This window comes from Phyllostomus discolor, chromosome 3, assembly GCF_004126475.2.
Source record: "Phyllostomus discolor isolate MPI-MPIP mPhyDis1 chromosome 3, mPhyDis1.pri.v3, whole genome shotgun sequence".
In the NCBI taxonomy this organism is placed as follows: domain Eukaryota; kingdom Metazoa; phylum Chordata; class Mammalia; order Chiroptera; family Phyllostomidae; genus Phyllostomus; species Phyllostomus discolor.
In genome coordinates this window covers 64391109-64403169 of record NC_040905.2, presented here as the reverse complement: position 1 = coordinate 64403169, position 12061 = coordinate 64391109, and the positions used below count along the sequence as shown (strand labels likewise).

The 12061-nt window shown below is 39.1% G+C and overlaps 1 pseudogene; it reads right to left on the bottom strand.

The window, feature by feature from the left end:
- Nucleotides 1-1353: 1353 nt before the first annotated feature.
- On the bottom strand, nt 1354-2191 carry LOC114494437 (annotated as a pseudogene).
- Between the last annotated feature and the right edge of the window lie 9870 nt (nt 2192-12061).

Here is a 12061-nt window from a genome sequence, read left to right as displayed (position 1 = left end):
AGTCAGAAAGAAGTCTGAATTCCACTTCCCCAATGCAATGGTAAGATAACAATTTGCATTTTCTTGCTTACAAAGAACTGACATTTCAAGTGATAGTGTTGGAAATAAGCTCTAGGCATTTTTTTCTTAATTTTGATCATTCATTTGGGGTATAGAAAAACAATGTTAACCAGGGTTACCCATATAATGTATTATATATATTTTTTTTTTCTATGGAGACAGTGATCCCCTTGCTTATGACTTTTTCTATACCTGAAGCTTGTCAGCTCTTCAGGTATCAGACAAGGTGGAGTTTTGGAGATGAATAGGAAGGATTATTTAGGTGTCACTTGATTCTATTCCATTGGCCAAGAAAAGTCTTTTTGCTAAATACGGAAAATACTTTAGAACTAGTGTTTGTTTATATGTTGTCCAACCAAACTAAGAGCTAGCAACACTCTCACTTGAATACATCATGTTATTCAAGTGAGAATGATGCTAGAGTGTGTCTCATGGAGTTAGACACACTCTAACAGTGAATTACTCTCAGAAGTTATACTCTAAGAATGGGAGCTTCCTTGTTTATACCTCCTGTTCAAAGAGGTATAGAATCCTAAGACTTTGGGGAGAGGGATCCTTAGATACTCCCTATACCTGCAGGATTTGTCCACATGGTATTTATTCCACTATTCCATGAATCCACAATCTTACAAAGTTTGGAGAAACATGAAAGCCCCATCACTTCGCCTGTAAAAATTGAAGGATAATAGAATATGCCAACCCAAAATCTGCCTCCTTGGAATATGTATTATTTTGAGCTAAAGGCTTTTGATACCAGCAGATTCAAGATAAGATCTAAAAATAGGCATGTTCCCCTTTTATAAAATAAATTTCCACATAAATTTCTCATGCCACAAAGACTCAATAACTTTAATCTACAGAGGAGGCATTTATTTAAATCTGCATAACAAACCTTAATAAACGACCCTTGTTACCACACTTTTTTTGGTCACCTTTTCATAACTTGTCTTCCTTACCTAAAGGCTCAAAATACCTTTTTTTTTGTTTGTTTGTTTAGCCTAAGATGGTATACAAGCACAAGTTCTAACCAGTCTGTTGAGTTACTCATCATTGGGTGCTCCCATGTATATGTGTAATACACACATTAATAAACTTCTGTTTGTTTTTATTTTTGTTAATTTGTCTTTTGCCAGTCTAATTTACAAGGCCTCAGAGAGATAACCTAAGATGGGAAGAAGAAAACTATTTTTCTTCTCCCCTGCAAGATTCACCAATATTTACTTCTCCATACATATACAAAATATGTATGGAGCAAAATAGGAGCAAAATAGGAGCAAAAAGCTTATGGCCACTCTAGTTGGTGCCCTGCATGGACCCCATTTACAGAGACATGGAGGTGTTGTCACACTTGTCGATCCCTCCCTTGGTGTTATAGATGTGCTACCAGGTCCAGGGAGCTGTCATGCCCACATAGCTGGCAGGCATACTTGTTGGCACTCATTTGCAGGCTGATGGTTGAGTGGTCCATGGGTGACAGAATATAGTCCTTGGGGTCCTATAGATATCTTCTCATGCCATTTACTATCATGCCTGACTGGCTGGCATACTTGTTGATGCCCATCTGGAGCCCAATGACACATTGGCCTACCTTCATGGCGGTGTCATGAAGCTTCACTCCTGCTTCTCTGAGTATTTGATACTGATGACCATGCCACCGAGTCTTGCCTTTGTCTTGTTCCTCCCTGCTGGAGCCAGAAGAGACACCTGCACCTGTGTCAAATTTCCACTCTGGAATAAGTCATTGGCTTGGAACAGGTCTGTGGAGTTCATGCCATAGCTGTCCATGGCCTTGATGAAGTTGGAGAGTTTTTCTCACTGGTGCCAGTTTCACATAGAGCAGTCTGTCTTGGAGAATGAGCCCAGCTGCAGCTTCTTCATGAGTGTGCACAGGATAATTCCATCCCTCAGACGCTTCTGGGAGTCTGGACCAATAGGCCCATAAGTCCCTTGATCTAGCTGTGGAGTTCTGTTTCCTTCCGAGGGTCATAGTTGGATAGGAGCTCATTCTTGACCTTGGTGGAGAACCTGTACAGGGTCCCTCATTGAATTGTGTGTAGCTCTTGCCAGCAGTTGCAATGGAGGACGGACGGCTTGGCTCATGGTATTGTGGGGGATGTATCACTTTCCCCATTCTTTTAAAAGTAATTTTTTTTGTTACCTGAGAACCCACTTTTATGTATAGTTGTAAAATTACAGAGTCTTAGGGACCATCAGAGCTATGCAATCATTATTTCTGTGTTGTGACCATTTATTTTCAAGTCTTGCATGAGATTCTAATGCTTTAATAGTTGTTAATACTCCTTTTAATAATCTATTTTGCCTCCTTCTGGCAGCAAATCTACTTTAATATTGTTTGACTTCTCTATTCAACTACTTTCTCTCAGCTTTCTTTGCTTCTTTGCTCATCCTTAACACCACCTTTACATTTAAAACCATAGTCTTGATGTGCTATATGGTCACAGACTTCACTTACTCACACAGCCAACCTGCAACATGCTGATAAAAAGAAAATGAGCAAGGGGCTGGGGAAGATTCTGTATAGTCATTCCTCACTTCCAAAAAGCAATTCAAAGGTAATATCCAGTCTTGGGCCAGTGCTATTATCCTCACGAATAAAAGGGCAGTTCATTAATTATTCATTGTTATGCTACTGTGAATGGAGCCAAGTGGTTTCCAAAGAACACACTATTCTCCTTCCCTGATCCTTGGCCACATTATTCTTGCAGTAGTTGTTGCTTAGAATTCAGTTCTGCATATCAGTTAAGTCAGGTGTAGATACAGTCAGGGCAGGAAGAGAGAAGTACAAGATCAAGAGATGGCAGATGCAGAGTTTTAAGCAACAGGAGGTAGTGTTGTCTTTTCTGTTGAACCTTCTTTTAGTAACACCACCTCATCTCCCATAAAAAGGAAATCATGAGGGGTAAATGAATTTTGGCTGTCAGGCCTGGAGTTCTGTGTCCTCCTATGCTGAGGAAGAATTTGACTATTTTTAATCTACTTTAAAATGTTGACAGGGGAGATTGGAATGGAAGTTTCCAAGAGTAGGACAAGGACCCTGAAGTTTCTTACAGCCATGTATGATGAGTAGGACTGAAGAATTTTCATGGTTGGGAAAAGGGAGGATGAACAATGAGACGGTATATAAGTAGCAGAACATAAGGGGAGATCTAATGGTAGAATTCAGGATCTGTCTGCTAAGAATGGAAGTAAAGATTGCAAGGTTCATATCAGATGTCACCAAATAGAATGAAAAATTACCAAAATAGAATTACAATGCAGGCTGGGCTGTATGGTTAAGGCTGGATTACCATGATTCTCAGGGGAAGTTCAAACACAACTAGACAAGACCTCTGTCTCCCCTTTACAGAAGGTATGGCACATTTTAACATTTCTTTGTATTGCTCCAGCTTTGTTGGAATGTTGGTAAATTCAAGTCTTTTTTCTGAAATTAACTTCAATGAATATTATATTTTTATAATGACAATGAAGATTATCTCTTATTTTATAAGCTTTGTAATAGATTTCTCCTTTTATCTTAGGTAAATTCAAGTATGTCGAGCACATAATACAGCAATGCATAATAAATGTCTGTTATTACATCTTTATCCTATTCTAAGCATGTTAATTCTATTTACCCCATATGCTTTTACCATTAATAAAATAATTTCATTTCATTTTAAAATAAAGTCTAAATTATTAAATAAAGATTAAGTAGTATGTAGGCTAAGGTCTATTACAAATATAATATATTATCAATAAATTAAATAAACACTTACTAGATAGATAAAGGAAAATACCCTTTAGGAAACAGTGCCATCTCTATTGATTTTATTCCATGCAAGATATAAAAGACCCACTGTTCTCTCTGCTCATTCATTCATTCAATTCTAATAGGGGTTCTATATTGTGCAAGACACTATGCCAATTGCTTTAAAAAAGTGCCAGGAGAAATTGCAAGTGTTTTGATTAAAACCAATGTTAAACCATGCTCTGACATACAGTAAGTGTTCAATAAATATTAGTTGAATGAATGAATAAATTTTTCAAGATTTTCTGTATCTAATTTTACTCTTACAAATAGATTTTCACTGCCCACTTACTTGTCTTCCCAGGTAACCAAGAAAGAATGAAATAGAAACAAAAATAACACAGTCTGATGTAATGTGCTATATTTTGCCTATATCGGTCTGTTCACCAGCTGAATCATAAAAGATACTCTTTTTTTCTAACTATAGAGGGATTTTGTATACTTTGAAAATTAGCTTCACTTTAAAATAAGAATTACCAACCAGCCAAGAGCTAGACCTACTTATATAGAGTATTTTGTACAGATCAAGCAGCCACGATATTCAGCAATCTTTCATCGTCCTGTCAAACTTGTCCACATTAAAATTTTTGCTACAATATTAACTTCTCAGAGTATATTTTTCTGATCACTTCATCAGTGCCTCCACTGATTTCCTCTGGCATCTCATTAAAATTTACTTTTCTTCATACACATTTGTAAAAAAGCTGACTTTATATGAATATTATAAATATTGTCCATAGTCTGACTATCCTAATAAAATGTAAACTTCAGCAAAGCAAGGAGACTTTATCTTTCTCTATTCTATCACCTAGAACTGTTGCTGGTATATAATAGGTGCTAAATAAATTGTTACTGGATGAATCAGTATTATATAATTTAAAAAGTGTTTTGTAAAAATATTATTAACTGACTTCCGGCAAGATGGAGGAATAGGTGGACGCACCGTACTTCCTCGTGTTACAGAACACACAACAAGGGGGGCCTGGGATGATATACTATTATTGAAAGAAGGCCCCGGGTCCGTTATGTCCACCGCCGGAGGAAAGACATCTCTCAATGCCAGAGATTTGTGAAAAGGAAAGGAAACGTTTATTTAATGCTATATACAAACTTAAAGTAGTGACCTAATGTCTTCACCAAAATCCCAAAGTCCCTTAAAACACCCACAAACACACAGTCCTTCCTTCCTTCCCCCTTTGCCCAGTCCAGAGTACCGTATCTCAGGAAAGGAAAGAGAAGTCCATGGCTTAGGTAGTCATCTGGTTCTTCTCAGTTAGCACTCCCTCTCGACTGGGAGACCTCCCTGGGTTCCTGGCACCCTCGGCTGAGTCACCGGGATCTCTGCTGAAACCAGGTGGTGGTTCCCCCTTCTAAAGCTGTGGGGACCCCACTCTGCCAGGCCACGTGGTTCTCTTCTCAGGGCTGCAGGAGTCTACACTCCGTCAAGTCTGCGTGCTTCTCCTTCTCCTCTCAGGGCCAAGGGAGTCTTCACTCTGCCAAAGCTGTGGGGTTCTCTCTTGCAGGGCTGCGCATGCCTCTCCCCCTCCAATGGCTGCTGCGTCTCGGTTTAAATCCTGGCGCCAATCTTCCTCTGAAGCCCCATTTCCAGCTCCTCCCACAATTGGCTACAGCTGCCAGATTCTGGGCAGGTGTGGCCCTGTGGTGTGGAGCCAATTATCTCCAGGCTCTTCTGGACCTTATTACAGATCCCTATTTGAGGCTCCCCTCTTGGCTGCACCCTGTTACACTCGCACAACCAAGAACAGAACCACAGTAATTTACAACAATGATTTGCAGTCATAATATCAGAACTGTCAGAGGATTTATCTAAATGGAAGTCGGACAGCCAAGAAGTTGAAGTAGACCCGTACATCCAGACTGGTAGGGGACGACGAGCCATGCGAGCGGCGAGGGGCTGGCGCGGGTCGCAGGCGCGCGGAGGTCGGGGGAAATTTGGCGCAGAATTGGCGTGACAGCCATCTGGGGCGCAAGAGCGCAGCAGTGCAGCGGTGATCCCTGAGTACGCAAGCAGCGGCTGGGGGAATCAGTGGGGCAGCAATTGTGGACCAGGACAGAGCTCACGGCCCAGAAGCCCAGGGAAGTATCTGACTCCAGGAGAACGGAAGGGTCGCCATTGATCCCTCCTGCCCTCGCTCCCGCCCCTGCCCCCACATATAACATCACAAGCTAGCGACTGGGGCGCCCAGCCCCGGTGAACACCTAAGGCTCCACTCCCCACCGTACCAAGAGCGACCAGACCGGAGAAAAAATAAATAAATGAGTAAAATAATAGGAGAGATAGGGAAAGACATAAGATATGTTTCCAGCAGAACAGATCAGTCCCCCAGGACTCATCCTTTTGAGTGACTAAGAAATAGCCAATCTATCAGATGCACAGTTCAAAACACTGGTGAACAGGAAGCTCACGGAACTGGTTGATTTTGGATCCAAATTACATGAAAAAATGCAGATTACCATAAAAGGGATGCAGGAAGACATACGGAGGAGAGCCAATTGTGAAAGGAAGGAATCTGAGTCTCAACACAGTGGACCAGAAGGAAGATAGAATCAACCAAGCAGGAGAGCATGATGAAATAAGAATTCAAAAAATCGAAGAAAAGCTTAAGACCATCGAGGACACCTTTAAACGTTCCAACATCCGAATTATAGGGGTACCAGAAGGGGAGGACCAACAAGTGGAAAAGTTATTTGAACAAATAATAAAGGAGAACTTCCCCAAACTGGCAAAGGGAACAGTCTTCCAAGAAATCCAAGGAGCGCAGAGAGCCCCAAAGAAGTTGGACCCAAGAAGAAACACACCAAGGCACATCATCATTACATTAGCCAAGGTTAAAACGAAGGAGAGAATCCTAGAAGCAGCAAGAGATGAGGGGACAGTAACCTACAAAGGAGTTCCCATCAGACTGTCAGCTGATTTCTCAAAAGAGACCTTACAGGCAAGAAGGGGCTGGAAAGAAATATTCCAAGTCATGAAAGACAAGGACCTACATTCCAGATTGCTCTATCCAGCAAAGCTCTCATTTAGAACGGAAGAGAAGATAAAGTGCTTTTCAGATAAGGTCAAATTAAAGGAGTTCATCATCACCAAGCCCTTACTTTATGAAATGCTAAAGGGACTTATCTAAGAAAAGAAGATAAAGAAAAGACATGTATAGTAAAAGGACAGCAAACTCACAATTATTAACAACCACACCTAAAGCAAAACCAAAAGAAACTAAGTAAACAACTAGAATAGGAACAGAACCACAGAAATAGAGGGCACAAGGGGGGGCTAGCAGTAGGGGTGGGAGGAGGAGAGGGGGGAAAAGGTATAGAGAATAAGTAGCACAGAATGTAGGTTGAAAATAGATAGGGGGAGGGCAAGAATACTACGGGAAATGTAGAAGCTAAAGAACTCATAAGTATGACACATGGACATGGACTAAAGTGGGGGAATGTGAGTGGGAGAGGGGGCACAGGGTGGAGGGGAGTGAAGGGGGAAATGGGACAACTGTAATAGCATAATCAATAAAATATATTAAAAAAATATTATTAACTGAAAGCAGCTTCAAAATACACTTTGGGTTTAGAGGACTTATTAAACATGTCTTTCTTATGGTGGGAATTAATTGAATAAAGTTTTAAAATATGTTTAATAGTCTTTTATTTTATAAATTTCAATTAAGAATGCAAATTATTCTTTAAACTGCTTGAACTCGAGGAGGTACAAATACACCACACTGTAATTTTTCCCCCAGTCATTTCCTTCCATAGTATTTTTTGAGTTTCTTTCTCATTTTGGGCCATGTCATAGACATATCTAGTAAGTGACAATAATTAAGATAGCCCAGGCTAGTCAGTTTAAATCTGCAATCCTGTCTCTCCCAGTCCTTCCTAGTTATGTGGGACCCATCTTACCTGTTCCTGCAGGAGGTTTCACACTGTCTTCCCATTTCACATTAGAGTATGGGCAAAGCCATTTCTTTTGCTCACCTCCCCTTCTCTTCCTGTTCCTATCCTGTCTGTGGTGAATTTAATAGCAGAGATGGCAAGGGCACCTCACGCACAAACAGGCTTCCTTCCTTGGTTGTTGCAACTCCTCCGGCCAACATGGATTGGCAATGCAAATGCTGGCTTTTTCTCAGAGAGTATGTGTGAGTTCTTTAGGGCAGTCTGTGTTCTTGCTATGTTTTCCCCTACTACTTGCATGGGAGTTATTAAAAAAACTTCAGTTACAGGAAAAATATTTGCAATATGCATGACAAAAGGCTGCTTTCTCTTATGTTTAAACAATTCTTAGAAATCTGATTGGAATAAGATAAGTATCTAAGTAAGAACTTGGAACATGGTAAAGAACATAAATAGGAATTTCAAAAAGAAGGAACACAAATGGCCAATAAATATTTGAAAACATTTGAAGAGATAAAAATAATGAAAATAAAACCATTTTGGGGGCTTATTAGATTAACAAGTATTTTCAGTATAAAAACATAATATATTCAGTGTTTTTGAAACAATTATTCTCATACTCTGCTTGATGAACAATACATGGTTCGACATTTCTAAGGACAAATTAGCAATCAGCTTTGAAATATCCATGAAAGTGTATAGTATTTGACTGAGAAATTCTACTTCGGAAAATTTATTCCCCTCCAAAATAGCCAGAAATATACAAAAAGATATATATAGATATCAATTACAGTATTTTCAATAGCAAAAATTTGCAAATAATTAAGCAATAGATTTCTAAAAAAATGTAGAATTCCTATTTAATGGACTATTGTGAAACTTTTAAAACAACTGACATTTATTGAACATTTATTGTGTACCTGGCATTCTTACAATTCTTTATTAATTGACTCATTTAATCCTTGCAGTGACCCTAAAGTAGGTACCATAATGAAAACTATTTTGTAAATAAGGAAATTCAGTGTTAAGTTTAATTATCTTGCACAAGATCACAGAGATGGTCAGTAAGACTTAGGTTCAAACCTAGGAAGGTCTGATTCCAGAACTTAAATATTATGACATTCGACTTCTTTAATGCAAATAATGAAGTAACTGCATATTTGTTTATATATATACACATTTAAGATATAAACTTGAGTACTAAAAATGTGTCATATGTGATGAATGAAACAAATTTATATACTTGAATATTTTGAATATCCTTGAGTGTATTAGTTTTATATCTCAAAATACTAATCACTGATTTTCTCTGGGTAAAAATAATAGACTTGGGGTGATTATTTTTTCTTATTTTTCTTTATCCACATGCAACACTTGGGCTCATATTTATAAATATGCAATCCTCAATGCAACATTAAACAAATCTCTGGTCATCTCTGTGTGGACTGTGACAAGTGTTTTCCAATCCTGCTGGCCTGGCTGGACTGGCAGCTTTGCACTTCCGGTTGCGTGGGAACTGTGATCCAAGAGGAACTGAGCAGGAAGCAGGAGAAAGACATTTGACACAATGGTGAGCCTGGGGTTGCCGCACATGCACCTGGGAGTCCACTGTGGGTGTATGACGACAGGTGCGAAACCGAGACACTCTAAACATTTTCACTGGGCTTCCATTTCTCCAAAAAAATAAATAGATAACAAACAATAGAACTGACACTTCCCCCCTTTTTTTCTTGGGTATAACTTGGCCATTAGTGTGCTTATTGCTAAGTTGTTTTAGGTGCAGAGGTAAATAATAATAAAAATATATGACAATTTGTAATAATAATAAGATTATAGACATTCCATTAACATATACATATAAACCGGGTTAAGTTAGACTTTCATAAATTCACGAGACATTTTGGGAAAAAAAGACATCAGGAACTCATAAACTTGTAACAGTGTTTCATCAATTAGTTAAATAGATTTTAACACTAAGAAGCAAAGGCCTGCATTCAAGAGTCCTTTAGATTTCACAGCAATTTGAAAAATCTCTTGTCCTGAGACATTTTACAAGGGCAAACTTTCCACTAAGCATATAGAGAATACTCTTAAAGATGATGATGGTGGCCACTTGACTTCCAAAATAATGACTAATTTAAGAATAGTTTGTAAAAGGCCAGCATCACTGTGAGGAAAGGATCTTAGTCTACACTTTCTCATAGGTAATGACAGGCAGATTGGGCCGTTACTGATCCTGGAGTCTTGGCTTGCGTGCAGTTGTCTTGTCACTGGCCCACTTCTCATGTAATCAAGAGGGATTACACAGATTTCTCCAACCACAGCTGTGCTTCAAGAAAGGCAAGCCTCCCGAATTTCAAGGTATGGAAACTTTTTAGTTGAAGAAACCGCAGGTGTCAGTTATTTTGAATTTACATGGTACTCTGTTAGGTCTTATTGCAGTTTACTCTTCCATTTACCCATTTTCAAAATAGTAAAAGTGAAGGCAATGCAACTCAAGGAGAGTTAAAGTGATGCAAGTAGAAGAAAAAAATATGCATTAAGTTCTCCAAAGACCTCTTGTTCAGGAAAGCAGAAAATCTCCCAGCTCAGGGTGCTAGTAATTGATGGCAACAGGGGGCTGCAAAACAAGAGAAGGGAAAGTGCGATCAGTGGGAATTGACTCAGGGTTTTGAATTTTCGTTCACAGGTGTGCAATTTACAGTTCTTTCTTTCAGGGGTTCCTTTGGGCATGTGCTCTGAAAACACTTTGGGACTTCTCCCACATGATCTTTTAACATCCTTCCATTTCTGTGGGAGTTCACAGCATTCCCACAGAAACTGGTTCAAAACTTCCAGTGAACAATTGCTCAGCTTTATCAGCCTTGTGGGTCTCTCCAGGATGTGAGCAAACAACACTGAGGAAAGACATTTCACACCTTCCAGTTCCTAAGCCTCTATCTTTTATACAAAGCCAACATATTGTGTATGCTTTAAACTTTGCATGAACAATGCAAGGTAGCCTGGCACCACCATATCAGTGTTTCCCCAAATCCTCCTTTAGGGAAACAGTTATCCATTATCACAGGAACATGAGCAAATTTATTTTTGCTGCTGAAAAAAAAGAAACCGTTCTACTTAAAGGATTAACAGAAATTAAAATAATATTTGTGTAAGGTTAAGCCCACAGACTGATAAACAGTCAGGTCTTTCGAACATTAATAATCTGGAGATAATACTTGTTGTACTTCAAAGACTTTAAAAGGAGTCTCTCAAGAGCAAGTGAATTAATATGGATAATCAAGAATTCATCTTAGTCTCAATTTTTAGCTGAATGATCAGAGACTAGTGTTCAACCACTGTATGTTTTTCATAGCAATTTGAAAATCTATAATCTGAAAATATCCTTTAACAGAAAACTTATACTTAGCTTGCTCAGCTTGAAAAAAGAATACTTCATATTAAATTACACAAAATTGAACATGCAAAAGAAAAAGCTCTTTGTGTCATGTTTGATGAGTTACTGGAAAGTATGAGGGATAAGTTCATGATATAATCTTTACAAATTACACTGCATTATGCTACATTTCAAAGTATCTGCCAAGCAGTATTCTGAATATCAATGCACAGAACTGGCAAAAATAATATCTAAGAAAAGGGTTGTAGGGAAATTAGGGGAAAGGTAGGGTCTCAGTGTGAGTCATGAGAAAGCAGAGCTGGGGAGAAGGGCTTGTTTATGTGAGGAGGTGATCAGGGATATAGAGGTGTACAGCATGGGGGAATGAATGAGGGAAAGAGATAAAGCCGATTTGAAATGGTGTGTTCTTTAGTTGTTCAATGTTGTGATCAACTAAGGTTAATCCTCTGTGGAATCTTCTGAAGACCTATATGAGCTACATCACAGAATTTCTGACTTGCTCTTCTGCTCTTCCCCCATGAGGGGCAGAAAATAGCAGATATTCTTGATAAGCTCTCCTCCCTCGCTGGAAAAGAGTTGTTGCAGGGGGTATTCATTTCTTTGCAGATAGGTTACAAATACATGATTGCTAGTGGTTCTACATCATAGAGCTAGAGAAACCCAGGGGAAGAAAGCAAGGCATATGTTTTATAGTTGAGGTGAGGTGCTTTTACGTTACACCTCTGCAAAGTTCCTTGCCCCAGCAATGGCTGCAGTAAAAAGTGGCGGAGAGGATGTGAGGTGGGGCACAAGAGGTGTCCACCCCTTGGATTGCTCACGGTCCCCAAAATGTCTAATCAGTCATAGAATCTTAAGCCATAATCTCTATGAAATACTAAAGACAAGAA